Genomic DNA, 18,910 nt, shown 5'->3' with positions numbered 1-18,910 from the left:
ATTTGTTGCACATTCCCCATTTTATTCCAGCTGTGCTACCACCTCAACAGATACCTATGCACTGATCAAGGATGCAGGGACACCTGTAGCTCCTTAGCAAGAGGCAGGTGATCTTCCCTGCACTGCATGGCTTACCCACCCTGTGCCTTTCACTGGCAACTACAGCTGCTGCTTTCATTTGTGCCAGAGGCTGTATCTGCCCAGATTCACGCTAAATGACTCACTGAACCCTTGAGGAAACTCCCCCAGCACGTGGTTGAGTTATTTGGCAGTCCTTATGGGGAAGGCTGACTTGCCCTGATCCTGTGGATACAACTGCTTTGTTTTCTGAGGCTGTTTGTCAAAGAATGACTTTACAACACAACTGCATTTGATCATCTTGTTAAGAAGATATTTAAAACAGAGATTTGAGATCCTATGAAATAAAGTTCCAGTTGCAGGGTAAGTTTTCATAAACAGAAAACATCAGTGCCTACTGAGAATGCACTGGCTCCCCCACTCAAGCTATTCAGAAGGAATCCTTTGAGAACAAGACTCATATAGGGGCCATATATTCTCACTCTAGCTGACCCGGTTACATTTTGGATAGTTATCAGAAATCCATCACATATTTCACTGCATGTAGAATCACGCAAAAGAAAACCACTAAAAACACATACAACACAATGTAGTTGTACAAGATATAATTCTGCACTTCTAGGATGAAGCTCTGAAGTAATATTTGTACCTTACAACATAGCCAGTGTTTCCAGCAGGAAAGGACTGCCCCTATGAACAGCCAAATCTCTAAAGACAGTTTTAACAGTTTGAAATCACTTCACTGCTGTAATGGATAGAAATGTAGACAGGTATTATTTTGATTACCTGGTCACTCAACCTAGCTGTAAATGGAAATGCACTGGCTTGTTCCTTTAAATCACATCATGGTTTCTCATACACTTATTTGACCTAAGAAATGTTTATTCATTTGGCATGATAACATAAAGCTCATGGGAACTGAGTAGTTATTTCCTTTCTGAAACTCCCAAGTAATTGTAGATAGTTTCTAGCATATGAAGTCTACGACAGAAAGAATACTACAATAACACTTCATTTCAAGCCAGCAGCCACTATTGCATAATTGATTCTTTTTTCTCATTGTGAACGTTAGAGATGGCATCTAACTTGCTCATGTGATAGAGTACTAGAAACCAACTGCCAGACATCAAAAACATTTCACAACAGGAGCTATTGATAGTTATTTCCCGAGCATAGGAAATGATGCCAGCTCTACCTCCTGGAGAATTATCCTGTAAGATCTCGCCTGAGCTTTTGCATTTCTGTATAGGAGACAGCTGCTTTTAGCTCAGTCGTACCATCTCACTATTTGCTGAATATATATGACTTTTTTTTTTTTTTTTTTTAAACTACAAGGCATGTATCTGCAAGGTCTATGAAAAACACCATGGTAACATTGTACAAGTTTTACTGTACTAGATATTTCAAAATTTATCCTCCTAAAAAGAGAAGTGAATATTTTCGTTTTCTACTTGCATGTCAACAGATTGCCAGCTTTTGTTGTCTCTGAATCATGGATATCAAAGCATGCCCAGTGAAACACCAAACCAGATTCCTGTTATTAAGACAGCAGGAACCATCACTTGCTTTTTGGACGGGTAATTTTTTTTTTTTTTGCTGTGAGCTAAACCATCTGGTACAATTGTCATTGAAAAGTTATACAGGAAACCGTGGAGCAAGTACTGTTTTAGAGCCAGTGGTTTTTTGTTCTATTTCAAACTAAGCAATCCCCAAATAGTCCATTTAATTCTCTACTTCCTTTTACCTGTCTTGCTTCTTCCATTTGTCAAACATACACGTGAGACGCTGTAAAACCAGAATGCCCTACCTAGCACAACGCACAGATGGAATATTTTAGGAATACTTTACATTCCATTTGAAGTTACTACAGCAAAAACAGGAACAGCATTTCAGCTTCTGAGGAAGTGCTTCTGTGACCAAGAAATACAGAATTCACTGGGAAAGACTGATCCCTCTGTCTCTAGGTGAGTGGGTTTACTGAAAGATAACGTTACCTTTTCTGACATCAAGAGAATACTATCTCAGGACAGCTGTACTAAAAGAGTACTAAAAGTTAACAGACAGATCAGAGATGGGTGTATCCAAATAGAAACGTGGCTAGCTATGAGGCTAGCTATGCCTCGCAGATGATACTACATCCTGCAAGGACTACATCAACCAGCTCCATATGGGCACTGCAGAAAGAACCTACTGATGATTTTTATATCAATATCACTTTGGAGTGAACAAAGAGATCACAAGAAATCTTTCAAGCCTACAAACACCATCCATAACGATTAGGAAAATGTTTACTACCAAAGTTGCAATCCAGGATTACTACTTTTAATTCCCGCTGAACTTCTGAAATCTATTGTCAGGAAAGTGCACTCCAAGACACACGGCGACAGACTCTGTTACTCCCGTTCAGGCCCGAAACTTGACAGACCAGCTGGTAGCATCAACAGAGTAACAGTCGGACCAGTTGCCTGTACCTACGGAAAATAAAAAACAGCAAGATGCTTGATAATCTGCAATAACAGCTTTTGCATTTATCTGGTTTTTAATCCCAAACATCATTACTGGGATTCTGAAGATGTTACTGCCTTCTGGCACTCACCCTATGGCAACATGCCATAACAGCGTTACACTCAGCTCCATTCCACCCTAATAACATACTTTGAAGACAACCTCCGTTTTGTTTCCAGCCTGCCCTCCCAAGCAGTGATGACCATTCATCAGCATCTAACTGTCTTAGGGCAGCGTTTTGCTCTACAGTGGAAACAGGGCTAGGCATCAAAACCGAGCAAACAGAACAAAAAGCAAACAAGCACAGCCAGCCCCCCAGCTCTGCGATCCTGATCCCTGCTTACACGGAAATATTAGCTCAGTACTTGATGTCAAACCATCGCTTTTATGGCTGTAGCTGTTTCTGAGGTCTCGCTTCCCTGGTCCCTCTGGGCAGAAGGCACAAGGCCACCCACACTGGGCTCCCCTCGCTCTCCCAACAGCCTCGAGCATGCACTGAAATCTTAATGACGTCTAATTATACTTAATAGCTTGCAATGGCTTGCAGCTTAGTGCTACGGTCTGAATGGCGACCCATGACTTCAATAAGCACATCGATAACGCTTCTATTTCAGTCTCCTGATTCTTGCGCCCTGGCCTACCCTGTCACACTTCCTCCTCCTGTACGTTACAGCCTCGTAAGCGCTCCGGACTTCAACTCAGGTTTTCATCCTGACTCTTTCCTCTGCCTCGGAATTCGGACAGCAGGAGGGGCAGCACCTTCGGGTACGAGCACTGCGAGCGCGGGCAGGACTCCGCAGCCACCGGAACCGCTCCGAAGGCCTCGTAACTCTTCGTCGTTATTACATCCCTAACGCATTCCCTCAATTCCGAGTCCAGACGTGTTGCGACAGCTTCTCCCCAGAACGAAAACAGCCTTAGAGCCTCACGAGCGCTCGGAAAAGCCTTGCGCTTCTACAGCAGTTATGGCCGTCGCTGTAAGAGCCGAGGGGAGCCCCGTCCCCGCGGCAGGACGGCAGGACGGCCCGGAACGAGCCGCCAGCCTCGTAGTGCCCGCGGGGCTCGGCGCTGCCCACACGGTGGAGCTGCTGGCCGCGCTCAGCACAAGCCCCGGGCCTGCTCCGGGTTAAAGCAGCTCAAGGCTGCGGCGGCCCCAGCGCAGAGCACGGCCCGGCCGGCCCCCACCAGGTACACACGGTACACACGGTACCTGCTCCCAAAGGGCAGCTGCACGGCAGGACACTTGTCTGTATTGAAACAGCCCCGTGGAACGTCAAACGTCTGGCAGCCCTTCGGCTGCAGACAGCTCGAAGACGCTTCCTATTTATGAGCACTAACTGCGCTCGGACTAAACTGCATCTCGAGCTAAAGCAGCGACTCACGTTAACTCAGAGCATGTTTTCTGCTAGCACCGACAGACGATTAAGCAGCAACGTCACGGCAGAATGCACAACAACTCACTGTTTTGAGCTACATGGCGGCTATGAACCACGCCTGCGGGGTCTTCCAGGGCAGGGGGCGGCTCGGAGCGGTGGCGGCGCGTCCCGCCGCGTTGCACTGACAGGTGCCGGCTCTAGCGGCGCGCGGCCTGCAGCGCGGGACCCGCCGGCGCGAGGCGGGAGGGCGCCGCCGCCATTTTGCGGCGCTAATCCCGGTAATGGGATTTGCCCGTGGCTTGTGAAATACGGGATGGATTCGGCTGCCGCGCTGCGTCTCGCGTTTGTTCCGCTGCAAATGCCCCGCGCTTCGCTAACGCGTCTGTCTGTGACATTGAACGTGTCGGCGATTTGTTTATGTGCGACTGCTGTGAATTGAGAACGATTCCCTAATGTCCGGCCCTTTGCTCTGTAGCCATTAGTGCGGTTTTGTCCACGTCTTCGTGTCCCCTTGGACCTCACCAAGGATTTTGTTTGCTGTCCTTCAGAGCTTTTCTGGTATAAAGAAAGGTGTGTGGAGAAAAGCAGCTCAGCACTGAACTGCAAATCCACACCAGAAAGGAGAGAGGAGGTATTTCCTTCAAACAATCATCCCTGAAATAAACTCTGTTTGGATCCCTAAGTAAATCTGCAGTCACCTTCTCTTCCTTATCTGACTGCGGAAATTCACAGGGATTCATGAAGACACTTCTTTCAAGCAGTTGTTTGCCCCACTGTGTGTATTGCTTCAATTATTTATCACCTCAGGAAACAAGTACTGCAATGCTGCTAGTGCTTCAGGAGCACCCACAAATGTTTGCCTAAACAAGGGAATTAGTTGGATTTGATGTAGCCAGATCCTCCCATAGATTCAGTACGGCTCCCCACATCTATTCTGTCTCTCTGCCCCTTCCTCACATCCTTGGAATCACGAAGCTGAGGAAAAAGCTGGGCCTTGAGTCAGGTGCAGAACATCTGGAACACAACTGAGGGGCAGGCTGCCATATCACATCCAGGTTACCTTTAATGGGGTCCTGGACTTTGTGTATTGCTTATGCAGTGTTCTTCAGTATCGTTTTAGGCATATATATAAATATTAGTATGTACTAATGAGGGTGGATGAAAGAAGTGCCACAAAAGTATTTGTGACAAACATTTTGTCAGTAAGAACACAATAATGTGGATTAAATTAAACCTGTTATAAGCCCATAAAAGAAGTAAAAAAACATGCATTACTGAGCAGTGATAAACACGGGTATCTCTTTAGATTATATGAAACAAATTTAAGATTAGGTTTTCAATTCCCACTACCTCTTAATTAATTTTGTTGTGTTTTTGTTTTTTTTTTTCCTATTGTCTTGAAAATCAAAGACATTAATAACTCATGCAGCACATACCCCAATTTAAAGACATTAACTTATTAATATTTGGCTGTTTAATGCCCTGGCAGTTTAATGTCTATATACAATGTAATAGAGTTGAAGAAAATTGGCTGTCTTTATTATTATTTTTATGTTTTCCTAGGGCAACTCTAGCTAATCCACTGCAAAAAGAATCACTTTTTCTCTGACCAGTGCTGTAATTGAAGGTACTAATTTCCTTATGTAGGTTTGAGCTACTCAAATTTACAATCCCATCAGCTTCTTATGGGTGTACTCTTTCAAAGCAAGAAATTCCTTACAAGTCAACTTGGCTACACCCCAGATTTTACCTTTTCACTATTATAAAACCACTTGTACACAAAGAAAATTGATTACTTCTTATGTGATGTTATTGCAAGGTATAAAGAAAATTGTCAGTGAACTTTAAAATGAATTAAACAGTCCCCGGGTTTCTGAAGTGAGACTCTATGTACGCTTTGCTCACGTCTGACAATCTCACTTCTGCAAATCATGGCACATGGTATTTTTTCCTTAGGAGTAAGGAAAAAGAGCTTATGCTGCCTAGTAAAAAAAGGAAGGCGTTCCAATATCTGGTCAATACTCCTCAGCTTCATGTCTTAATGGCAGCAACAGCAACTCACGTAGCATTACCAGCTCTAGAAAACTGCCTTTAAGTGGCAGGTTTTGGCCTAGACTCCATTGGTTTCCTTCTCCATGCCTTGAGCAGACCAGACTATCCAAGAGAGGAATGTTTGGATGGACTGCCTTTTCCTTTGCTCTCGCAGCTGAGGTCAAAGCAACCAGCCATGCTGCTGAGTTCAGAAACAAAGCTCTTCACCCCTCGGAGCAGACCAGCCCAGAGTGGTTCCACTCCCCTTTCTGTCAAATAAGAAAGGAAAGGTATTGCTTTGCATAACATTCTTTCTCTCCTGGACCACTGAGTGAAGGGAGAAGCAGGGGAAGGAGCAGTTACTGAGCCCTGTGACAGCTGCCAGCTTCTCCAAGTCTGGCTGGAACAGGGAAGACTGGCAGAAATCACTTGATTCTCAAGCTGTGTGAGCTGTGCATGTTTACCAAAGAATCAGATATATCTCTAAGGTGTACTGGCTTTTGACAATTCATTTTAGGCATGGCTTATTCTATGTCTCATTAACTCTAAACACATACAAACAATTTTTGAACGTAAAAATTTAAGATCGTCTCTCCAGCAGAATAAATAAGAAAATGAAGCAACTGTGATACCAAATAAATCCTAATTATTCTTTAGCAAAAAATAGAAAAGCTTATGTCATACTGCTACTAACAATCAGCAGGCCTTACTTCTTGCTGTCTCTGAACATTCTCAACATGATTTCCATTTAAGTGTTATTTTTTTTTCTCTGCTGCTGACAAGCCACTTTCTGTCCTCCCACACTCCTGAGACACAGCACAGTCCGTGGCTAGCACAGATCAGCTGCAGTCCTGAGACTACATTTACAGACAGTGTTTTCTATTTTTCTATTGTTTACTGTTGTCAACCGAATTATCAAATTAAACCTGTAATTTCATTTTGGACAATTATTGTGTTGTTTTCTGTTGCTCGTTCAGTTATCAGAAGGTCAAAGTAGTCCAAGTAGCATCTCATTTTTCCAGTTTTCAGAGGAAGCAACCTTTAAGTATCTAAATCTACATCGACAAGAGCAGCAGGCAAATTGCATGCTCAGGGGCCGCTATTAATCTCAGTCAGGTGTGCTGGGGACCAGGCAGATACAGATACAGCACTTTTTGCTCTTTCTTACAGCTGACGTAGCAAATCTTGCTGGACTGAAAGCAGAGCGAAATGCTTTCCTCTGCTAACAGCTGATGTAGTGGCCTGCTGTTTACTGGCCACCACTGGCCACCAGTATTCCTTAAAAATGTTTTATTTATGTATTTATTTTACTTCTATACTGCTAAAATTTATCATACCAAAAGCAATGTGTGATAGTTATTACTCTGAATCACCACTTAATGTGGCAATTAATTTTGGCAATTTTTATGACACACACAATAACTTTGGCTGTGTGCTCTTAAACATTCTTAAACTCCATTCTGTACTAACCCAAGCCCTCCTCTTCTTCTGTTCTGTATGTTTCCAGCCTAAATCCTCCGTGCAGGCAATGGAGGACTGCAGCAGTAAGCGGGCAGCAGCTGGCAGCAGGAAGAAAACCTTGATGTCTGTAGCTCTGGTTTGTGTTGCATGCTCAGCCACTAACATCAGTTACCCAAGTAAAACTCACTGCCTGACAGTGAGCTCAGATCAGATGGGGTACTGTAAGAAAAACAACAAAAAAACAACTACAAAAACATGTCAACTTGCATCTCCCTTGTGGTCTCATGACTCCTGAGCACTGCCAAGTGTGAAACCACCTCTCTTATTTCATACTCAAAAAAAAAAAAAGTCAAATGGAAATTATACCGGTCATATAACCAACTTCTGTGTTGACCACTGTAGCTGAATGTAAGCTCAAACACTTGCAGACTCCCCAATTTTTACTATCTGTTTAATGGTTGGCATTTTAGACTGACTTCTGCAGGATGCATCGTGTTGGGGTAGCACAGATAACCCAAAGGACTGTACACACTTTTCATTTTAAATACAAATGAATAACTTGAGAATAAAGGCCAAAAATAGCATGTGTGTGAACTTGCTGAAGTGAGTAAACTGATCGTAAGTATATGAATCTTAAAAATGTAAATATGTAACGCAACATAAAACAGCACACTGTAAACAACTGCACCCAAAGTGCTGCCTAAATACTACATCTAAATCTTATTCTGGAGGTCTGTGAACAACTGGCATTCTGATATTTTCCCCTTTTTCCTCCTCCCTGTCACTGACTGTTAGAAGACAGCACTTGGTCATACCTCTTTGTGTAGATATATTAGAATGAGAGAGCCACAAGCAACACCAGTCTTGTTTTCTTTTAAGTGGCTTTAGTTCCGATGTTGAACTGAAAAACCATACTTACATCTGTATGCTGGTGCAAGATTCAAATTTGCAATGGCTGCACATTTATGAAAGATAATGTAAATCTTAATTTCCATATTTTGTTGTCATAAAGAAGTTCTTTAAGTATTCACAGTCTTGGAGGAAGATTTCAACTTGCAGAGCAAGCCCAATGTGTCAACTTCAAGTCCAGTTTATTGTCAATTCAAAATCACAAGGAAATTGCCACAGAAAACACAAGGTTTGGGGGTTAAAACCTTTGAGTATTAAGAATACACACTGGGCCATGTGCAGAAATCTTTTTCTATGGTGATGTTGAAGACGCATGCATTATTATTAGCGCATGATATGTAAATGCATCGGGCTGCTTAATAAGCATTCACTGGCACACATCTGCAGATTTGCTAATGTACCTTTCATTCGTATGTGGTTGCCAAGGAAACAGGTTATGGCCCAGTATTCTACCTAAAATATACTGAGCAAGTATTCTGTAGCAATTTACCAATAGGTACAACTCAGATTTTAAAGCACGTTGCCTCTTTAAGTCCAGCTAACTTGCATTTATCTAATTTAGATGCTTTGTTGATTAATTTAAACTACCGCTGCCATCTTACAGTCTCTGAAAATCTGTGACCATTTTCTGTGTCTTACAACGCTGTCTATTAAAAGTAAACTACAGAAAACATTTTGACACATTGCAGGAATTCCAGGGGGTTTTGTTGTTGTTGCTGTTTGTTTGTTTTTAAATCGGGTCCCTGTTCTGCATGTCACCTATTAGCCTTAATTATTATGTCCCTTTTGAAGTATCGCAGGGTGATCTTTGGGGCCCCTTCTGAGCTAAGCCATCCTATTATCCAACAAACTGCTTCCCACTGAGGTTTGGGCAAAAAATGCCACAGAAATCAACAAAAATTGCTGTCAAGTAAATTATACTCTGTGATGCAAAAGACCACGTTCAAAACTAATGAACTAATCAGTTTCCATGATTATTTCACTTAATACCTACATACCTCAGATCTAAAGCCTAGCTGCCAGATTTAATTGAACCAAGGTGTTTATTATTGTACATTCACAGTAAAATGCAAGTAAAGTTCTACTATTTGTAGATTTCACATCAAATGAAGAACTCTTGTTTTGTAATATTTATCACAGTATTGCACTTCAGTTTGTAAAGAGCCGTGCACAACTCACCATTCAGTAGCTTTTTCACTACCCCGATTACAGTCACGTATTGAGGCAGACATTCGCAGTTTTTGGTTGAATTACATACAACAACTGTATTAGAAACTGGTGTTAGCATTCTGAGAGTTCCTCTGCCTTCTCCATACGGCGCCAATTAGTAATGAACACTGGCGACTGGGATCCATTGCCAGATTTAACATTATGGCAGGCTCAGGAGGTTTGCTTACCTGCCAATATGTTTGGTTTGTACAAGTCATTGGAGGCTTTAACAACCTGTAACAGCTTTTTTCAAACATTTATTCTGTTTGATTTAATTCTCCAACCTCTATAGCAGCAGAAGCCCAGCAGGAGCTGAACAAATCCAACAAAACTGATCTATGTAGCAAGAGCAGTCTTTTAAATGATTCTTTAAAAGGTAGCTATTTAGCCAAGGTCATGTCGTGCCGTGGTTTCAAAGGGTTAAATATTTCAGTTGTATTTCACTGTGTGTTTAAAGAGATTTCAGCTTGTCGTGTTCACCCCATAAACTTACCCACCTAAAATCAGGCTGTTCCTCAGTTAGAGTCTTTTAGAAGTGGTATCGACAGGCATGTTCAGCGAGATCGTCTCAGCCATTTTGAGAACTCCGTGGCTGTCAGTCAGCCTGCAAAGTGGAAAATCCAAATTTAATGACTCAATTAGTAGACAAGTACCAGGTTCCAGATACATCTGTTAGTTGTATCATCTAAATTTTTCTTGGAATGCTGTGGGACTGTAAACCTACATCTGGGAGCCTTGCAACATACCAGCAATAAAGCAGTACTGTTAACCGAACACTTATGAATGTGGCTTCTGCCTGCGTTATTTCATTGTGCTTTAACCTGTGTAGTGTAAACTGGACACTGTATTTCACAATATATCCTAAAAAGAAATCTAAGGATGGATTAAAACCAATTATTTTATTGGGATCACTGAAAAAATTAAACTAAAACCAAGCCTGGCTCTACTTCCCTTCCCCCATCTCAGCTATTTTTGTTCCCACCTGATAACACAGCAAATAATGAAGGCTTCAAAACTTTCTAAGTCAGTCTATTCCCGAGTTTCACAGAGTAAGGTCAGTGGAAAATCCGTGTTCTTAGGATTATCTATCTTGCCAATTTAGAACACAAATCATGGTGTGGGAAGCAAAAATGGCGATTACTGGGCAGCTCCCTCGACTCCACCGAAATCGCCAAAACCAACAAGTTATTCTTTATCTCGAAAGCCTCCACACATTTTTTGCAGCCTTTCAGGCCTTTTGTTTCTCTTCTTTCCCTTCTGCCACTGTTTTTTCCTGTTTTGTTTTTGGCCTCTTGTCACAGATATCCTCATCAGACTTTTCTGGACAACTCTTGCTCTCTGGATTGCGCTTCCTGTAACTCTGCTTAAATGACTCACCATTGTGAAACCTCCAGATTTTATGTCATTGTACATCAAACACTCTAATAACGTTTTCATATAGCAGTTTAAAAATATTTAGAACATGGCTGAATTCCAAATATACTAAGCAAAATCAAATTCTTCCATACAGCAACCACAAAAGCTTTCAAATAAGGCACTATGACTGAGCTGGTGGACATCTTTGTTGCAGGAAGTAGGCACAGATGCATCTTCCATCTGCAAACGTGCTATCCTATCTTTGTAAATAACAGTATACAGGAACTACAGGATCCATCACTTTGGCTTTAAAATGCAAAAATATGAGCATTTCTATTTTAGCTAAGTATGTTTTTTAGTGTAACTTGATTTCAGTAAATATTCTAACGGTCATGTATGCATGTAACAAAGGCCAGAATGAAGGAGACTAACATTATTATCTCAAACATCAATGAAGTCATAAGCACATCTATATACACAAACGACTGTCAGATGTTAAGCTGAATGGGAAAATTAAGCATCACACCGGAGGAATCCAGTGGTAAAGGGACTTTATCAAAGCTGAAGTATTTCCAAATATGATAACACTAGAATTCAAATGTAATACTATACATAATAAAGCCCTTTTAAAACATGATGAAACAATTCCCCTGATAAAATATAACAGAGAGACTAGGTGCCCCCAGAGGGTTGTTACCTGTTCTTTACTACCACAGCCTCTGCACAATAGTCTGACAAATATTATGTCGACACACAGTACCACACTGTGAGACCTGCAGTTTCAAATCAAAATGAAGTTCAGAGCCAGAAATAACCCTAATCATAAATGCTGGTAAAAATCAAGCAAAATAATGTCTGATTTAATCATTTTTCATTGCATTTTTTTCTCAGGTTTTGTGTAGATTTTCCGTTAGGCAGAAATGGATTTTGCATGGATGAAGCATAATTATCAAAAGGCTTCCAAGATAAAACTGGACAGAACCCCCATGCTCTCCCACAATAGCATCTGAGAAGCTGTGCAAGAGGTGTGAAAAACCGCACCTGTTTCTATCTGCCCTGGTTGCCCCTTTAGCCAAAGCAAATAAAATGGATGGGATTTACACAACATTTTGTATTGCGGCTCTGGCTGTAATGTTCTGACACTGTATTAGATGGACCCAACTGCCATTAAAATGTATACAGCAAACCATGTAAAACAGTCAAAATGAAAACAGCTTGTTAATTACTAGAATCCTCCTTAATAAATAATTCAGTTTCTTTAGCTAGAAGGAATTTCTGCTCATAGGCTGCCACTGAGTTTTTCCAGAATCATGAAAGCACTCGAGTCCGGTCATATTAATTATGAGAGGACTTGCACCCCCTAACAAAAGAGTAAATCTGCAAATAGATTTAGAACAAGCATGGTGAAGCATGCTCATGTAACAGAGCTATGCTTTCTTTAAATGCTTTGAGTGGATATATTTGAACACAAAGACAGAGTGAAAACAGTTTAACTCAAAGTACCCCCTCTTCCCTGAAGATAAATATCGATGGCAATAAATAGATTGCTTCTGCAAAGCATTAGCTCAGCAACTTCCTTTAAAAATAACCACACACAATATAAACAAGGAAATGCAGTTTTGGTACCTACATGTAATGGCGCACTCTGTATCATGTTTCAGACTAAAAAAAAATCAATAGAAGCAAACTACTGGAGAAAAATAAATAAATAACAAATTAAAGCCGCCTTTAATACATCACTGGGGAAATGCTGTCTATTACGTTTTCAGTTCAGTTTCTTTAGGTGGAACTGGAAAATATTGCACTGCACCAAACTTGTCTCATAATTCTGAATCAAATGGGTTTTATCATCATTATTAAGCACCAGCCAAGGTAGATGGCAACAGTCATATTCGTGAACAGTCTTACTCTGCATCTTTGTAATGTGCTGAAGTGTTATATTTAGAAATAAATGAGAATTTGTTTGATAGCACTGAAAATGCCAGGGCTATTATTAATGTAACTGGCTGTACTTCTTGATACCTCCTCTGTATTAATTTTCAGTGCTGGGTCCTCACCCAAAGCAAAATACTCTTAGTCATTTTAAAGTCAAGGACATGAAAGGAAAATGGCTTCCCTGCTGCAAAAGTCTCGCTGCAGCAGTGAGAATTTCTCAAGTCACGTACAAAGGGGATCCACAAGGAGATGCACTACATTGTAAGTACAGTGGAGACGCTTGGTAACATCTGTTATTGTGGTACACATAAGATTTGAGTTCACTGATATTGTTAAAATATCGGCTAAAAATAGAGCAAGGAGTTACAACACTTAATTTTTGCAACATCTGTGAGGTTTGCAAATCACCATAGACTACAAGTGAGCTCATTTTATAAAATCTTGCTTACAATCCTACCCAAGTTCTTTTCCAGTATGGATAAGCAGATCTTTCATGGACCATCAGAACGTGCCCACTATTGAAAGGAAGATTTATTAGCATTCCCATAGCTGAACTCGGCAAAGGTGGAAGGAGGTTTAAACACTCCTCTGTTTCTCTACGTTTCTCTGCTAATCAATGTTTCAGTGATATTTTTCTATTGGTAATAATGAAACTATCACTTCATATGCACACAGTGCAAACTTTGACCTACATGCAAGACACCAGAAAAGGAAACTAGGGTACGTTTCTGGAAACAACCACTGCAAAGCAGGAATAAAATGGCTTTTTCTTTGTACAGCTTCATAAACACGGCATCGTTTAATAAATGATAGCCGTGTGGAAACAGAACAAGATCAGATTCCCACTTAGGACTGCAAAGAAACTTAACTGTGAAATTACCATTTGCATTGTGGTATTGCTACGAAAGAGAATAACATTTTACATCTCCACTATTGCATCTTTTAGAAGGGTTTGGTTGCCAAGGAAACTGGTTCTGGCCCAGTATTAATCTGAAACAAATATATTACAGAAGTTGGTGAAAGTAGTGCAGTACTCAGAATTGATTTTATTCTTAATGCTCAACGTCAGGTTTTTGCACCTAAGGCTGTTCAGCTTTTCTTTCAGAACCTTTTTTTTTCTGTGAAGTAAAACACACTTCAGTGAGCCGACACACAGTGTGAGCTGACAGGGCCATCGATATCAATCTCTCTATACTGTATAAAGTCCTTCTACCTTAAAATAAAAAGGAATACTGCAGGTTTGTGTCTGTAGCCAACACTGCAAAAATAAGCATTGGGCACATTAATCGCTATTTAATATTTCGCACAAAACGCAGAAAACCGCTTGCAGCAATTGGAATGTTTTTCATTTTTCTTATCTACCTCCATTTTTATTTGTGCCTTTTCAGTGCATGCTGAGTGATGGTTACAATCAGCTTTAAAACAGGATTGAATCAATGGGGTTTTCAAAAATTCTTTTGTTGCAGAAGCGTTGCCACGCCCTTAGTACATAGGATTCTTTTAACAGGCACGATTGCTCCACTTTCACAATAGATTTTTTTAAAAGCAGATAAAAACAATCGTCATGCCAATATCCGAAGCCAACAGTTTGACACTGTTGTTTTCATTAACAATTTAGTACTTAAAAAAAAAACAACATCCAAAAGCCACATTCCAAAGCCCATTTCATGTTCTTGCAACGTTGCCGAAGAAATCAGTAAAACATGCAAATCTCAACCTACCTGCGTGTATCACTTAGTGCAGTGGCAGCAGGGCAGTGCACCCAGCCATTCCTATCAAAAGCGATGGAGAGAAATTCTATTCTTGGTCTTCTTGATAATTTTTTTTTTTTTAGAAGCAGTTGTCAAAAAAACCAGATGGGAAGCAGCTTGAATAGAGCGTGGTCAGGAGAACTGACTTTATCAATAGGGAAAGCAGGAGTGGGGGGAAAAAAAAAATGTCCTCATCCAAGGGTTTCCGAAACTGCAACGCAAGGTTGTTGTTGTTTTTTTTTCTCCTCCTCGGAGTGTTCAGAGCTGGAAGCTGACCACTGCAAAGGCCACTTGTCACATTTACTGAAAATCAGCCTATTGATATCACAGCTGAAAATATAAACTCGACAACCAAAGCCCATTGCACAACGTGGACTGCGTAAGAGTTAAAAATAGATTCGACGTGCCTCCTACCTGCATAATAAATATGTAAGTTTCAAGTGCTTTAATTCGATATTCACATTAATTAACAATACAATATACATTATTTAAACTACAGTAAACGCAAGAAGAAAAAGGGTGACACCATCTGGAAGCACGGTTTGCTTCTTTTTTTTTTCTTTCTGTTTTCTTTTTTTTTTCCCCCTTTCCACGGGCTAATAATGTAGTTTGAACGTGATGACAAGCTAACAGCTCACCACATTGCAAAAGAAAAAGAATTCTTAAGGTGATGCTCAAATATCTAAGCCTGTAATGAAGCACAAGCCAGTCTTCACTACTGCATGATATGGCACACAGACCATTTAACATACTCACATTTGAGATACTAGGCACGGTATAATGAATTCAATACACAGCATGCACACAGCACAAGCAACGTTAATCCTGCCTGCCATTTTAGGCTCGCAGGAGTAAGATACATACTGCAGCACAGCTCTGGTAAGGGAGGAGGCAAGGGACAGCTCACCTTAAATGCAGTATCTGATTAATGTTGTAAGTGACATTGCGTATCAGCTACAGAGTCTTGGTTCAACTGGGTGGGAGGGAACAAAGAAAATTGTCATCAACTGGTGATGCAAGATGAGCTCCAGTCACTAACACTGTTAGCAAACTCCAAATTCTACAGTGATACAGTAGTAGGCAATTCAAACTCTTATCAAAATCTGCCTGTGCAGTGGCTGAGTCCGCCTGCCGAGGAAAACAAAACGATCTTCTTGCTTATTGGAGAAAGGCTGGATTGACTACGGTGGCGTCCTCTCGATGCAGAAAGATGTCGTATTGCACATACTAAATCCCGGAAGCTGTGCTTTCCTAGCTTTCAGGTTTCAGAATTAAAAAGTAAAAAGACTGCGATAAAAAAATATCATAACTAAAGATGCAATGTTCATTAAAATAAAACACTCTTTTTTCCTTTCTGCTTTTTTCTCTTTTGCAGTCCATCAAAATCCTGAGCAGTATTGACAAACCACACGAGCACAGGGTCTGCCTGCAAGATCAGCTGTCTGTGTCTACGCTACACCCTGTTAACCACAAGCAGTGTGAGAGCTAAAAATATCTGCAATGCAGAAATGGTAGGTGCTGTGGTACACAGTTCGGATCAATTATAGAAATATTGTTCTACCCTCCCATATAACCAAAAAAAAAAAAAAGAAAATTGGTGCTAATTTCCTTCAAACATTATCTGTCAGACCTAAAAAAAAAAGCATAAGTATACTGACCTAGATAGCACTAAGAAGACTTAAGCAGCATACAAGCACACTCGCTGTCAAAGCAAGGAAAACGAAACAATGATTGTCTAATCAAACTGAAAGCAGCAACTTACTACCGCAATCCGAATTCCAAGATGCTACACACAGTGTGCGCACATCTCATGTTATTGGGAGATGCAAAGCTCCTTTGTTTTTTTTTTCCCTCAGAGGCTTTTCTTAGCTACGGTTGCACAATGACATTCTGACATCATGGAGGTCAGTACAGCTACTAAAGTGCTCTCGTTGTCTTTAAGGAAAAATAATTCTGAAATATTGGACTGCAGCTGCAAAAATAAAAATGATTTTAAAAATCTGGTCTCATTCTTCACATCTTTCCATTGCCTTCTGAGATTAATGGCACACGCGCGTTGTTCTGCTGCATATGTTTAATTGCTGTCATCCTCTGCAGAGACTGTAATTGTGGGAATGAGATTTGTATAGATTGCAAGTGTTTTTTTTTTAAAAAAAGGCTGATTTCCTGGAATAATTCCAAACACAACAGAATATTTCATACATGTATGGAAAAAAATGCAGAGCAAATAGCAATAAGAAAAATTGAAGACTGCTTATCAGAATTTTTTAATATCCCTAATAAATAAAACCGTTTTTATTTGCACTGTCGCTGTATCTCCAAAGGGAGAATGAGAGCATCGTGCCACAGTTTATTCTGACCTGAATTATTTTCCCAGAGGAGTAAAGCATCGTTTAAGGTAAAACAAACCATAAGATCTGTTAATAGCGCAAATTACCCCCCACTCTCCACCTTCAGTGCCTTCTCACAGCTTCCTTCCCTGCAGCCCAAACACCGCCAGCCAATATCCAATACACTGCCAGAACAGTGAACATGACACTTTGCTCTGAAAATACATCACTGAAATATTTCTTAGGTGACTACTTTTGAATGTATATATAAGTGAATATAAATGTTTTCTGCTCAGCACTGGAATAAATAGATACTTGAGAGGCCGAATATGTACACAGAAGCACTATTTTTTCATTAGACCTGCCAATACAACTAGGAAAGCGAGGCACCAGATTTTCAAGGTTTCTTAGGAATCTAAGTATTCTATGATGAATTTTTTCTAAAACAGCGCCTGTTTTTCAACAGTGAAAGCTGCTATCAAGCATTGCATTAAATAAGGAAAGGTTGCAAAGCAACAACAAAAGATCACGGTATGAACGTATTGGATTTGAAACAGCTTCTTGTAAAAAACAGGCAATTTTTTCCCCCTCTTTTTCAGTGATTTTATAGGTAGATGTTTGGAGATTCTTCTCTGGGAAATTATTTGGCATTTTGTTCCTTTTCATTTTACAGGCTGGGAAGGAGATGATCCGAGCAGTCAGTGCTTTAAAATATTCAGAATCCCCTTCCATAAATAGCACATCTGTCACACAGAAAGGGAACCCAGCCAGCAGAAAGGGAGAGCAGACCGACCAAAACAACTGCTATTCCGATACATGATTTCAAAATTAGTCAGGATTTTTGCCATCGTGTATTTGGATATTTTTGTTTGGAGCTTTTAAAATTAATAGATGTCTGATTATACACGTTCCAGTGTAATAGAAACTTTAAATTTAAGAGATTATTATGCACAGATTAATTTTGAGGATTTTTGTTAATGTTAATCTCTTTCTCCACTATATATCATTGGGCCTGTCACGTTCTGTTTGAAACCATGGGAGAGCTCCCTAGAAACCTGCGGAAGGAAAAATTCAGATCTTCTTAGCAGTATGTTAAGTTTACCATATTACAACATGGGAACCAAGTGCTAGGTTTGCTTAAAGGTAATGATTTGCTGCAAAGGACAGATTTGAGCAGCATCTCAATACATATTTCTGCTCCTCCATGCTTGCGGTAAGCATACTCATTCTCTCAGAAAAACACTGTTCCACCAGAGACACAGCGAGGCGTTTTGGGTTGTGATTCAGGGAGTAGCAAAAGCTTGCCAGTAGCGAACACAGCAAAGGAATAAACATCTCACACTGAACAGAGGAATGAGCTTGTCCAAATCTTTATGCACACCTCTTACTTCAATGGGCTATTTCTAGTTCTTAGTAATAACCTTCCAGGCTTCGACTTGCAAGAATTTTGCTTCAGATTAAACATAATTTCAGTTCAGAAAACAGATTCTAGACCCTTCTACAGCCGCACCCTGCATAACTTGGTAAGTCAATCTAAAACACTGCACTTCCATGTTGCACACTGTAGGCCCAGGTTTTCAAGGTGGACATGTATTCACACTGTATTTTTTCTCAGTCAGAAGCTTGGATTTAAGATCCAGCCTGATTTGTGACCAAAGTGAATAGTCCCAAAATGAGGCACTGGTTTTCCTGATTCTTGACTTCAGAATTCCCTGCCTCTGCTGAGCCAGGAGCATGTCAGCCCATGCCATGAGCTTGTGTCAGTTCTTTATTCGATCAGCTTAAAGAGGCTATTTCAAGTATCCTCACTGGATATCACAGGCCCATTTCCACTGTAAAGCTTCCTACATGTAAATATGCTTCCTCTATTTATCACCACTCTAGGGCAACAACATCTAATCTCTCCTTATATGTGACAGCTTGCCTAAATTGGTGAGGAATTAGGGGTCCCAGTGTCACTTTGTATTAC

At 40.6% G+C, this 18,910-nt stretch overlaps 1 protein-coding gene across 14 annotated transcripts in view; it reads right to left on the bottom strand.

Moving 5' to 3' along the window:
- The window catches only part of ZBTB38 (zinc finger and BTB domain containing 38), an 84,058-nt gene that overhangs the window by 6,186 nt on the left and 58,962 nt on the right, over positions 1-18,910 (bottom strand). Inside the window, exons 1-5 of one of the 14 annotated variants that reach the window (XM_085512948.1) lie at positions 16,374-16,423; positions 15,519-15,584; positions 14,582-14,632; positions 10,067-10,173; positions 2,374-2,549 (exon numbers count right to left, since the gene is read on the bottom strand). The gene's annotated coding sequence lies outside the window, so the exon portion shown is untranslated. Of the gene's footprint in view, positions 1-2,373; positions 2,550-3,224; positions 3,648-3,965; positions 3,989-4,044; positions 4,186-10,066; positions 10,174-14,581; positions 14,991-15,518; positions 16,083-16,373; positions 16,479-18,910 lie in introns of those variants that run through there. The other 13 variants (XM_085512954.1, XM_085512946.1, XM_085512943.1 and 10 more) reach the window with 13 other exon arrangements.

The sequence above is a fragment of the Coturnix japonica genome, chromosome 12, assembly GCF_054131305.1.
Source record: "Coturnix japonica strain WE chromosome 12, WE-NBRP24, whole genome shotgun sequence".
Taxonomy (NCBI): domain Eukaryota; kingdom Metazoa; phylum Chordata; class Aves; order Galliformes; family Phasianidae; genus Coturnix; species Coturnix japonica.
The sequence above is the reverse complement of the archived record's forward strand: the minus strand, read 5'-3'. Positions and strand labels throughout refer to the sequence as shown.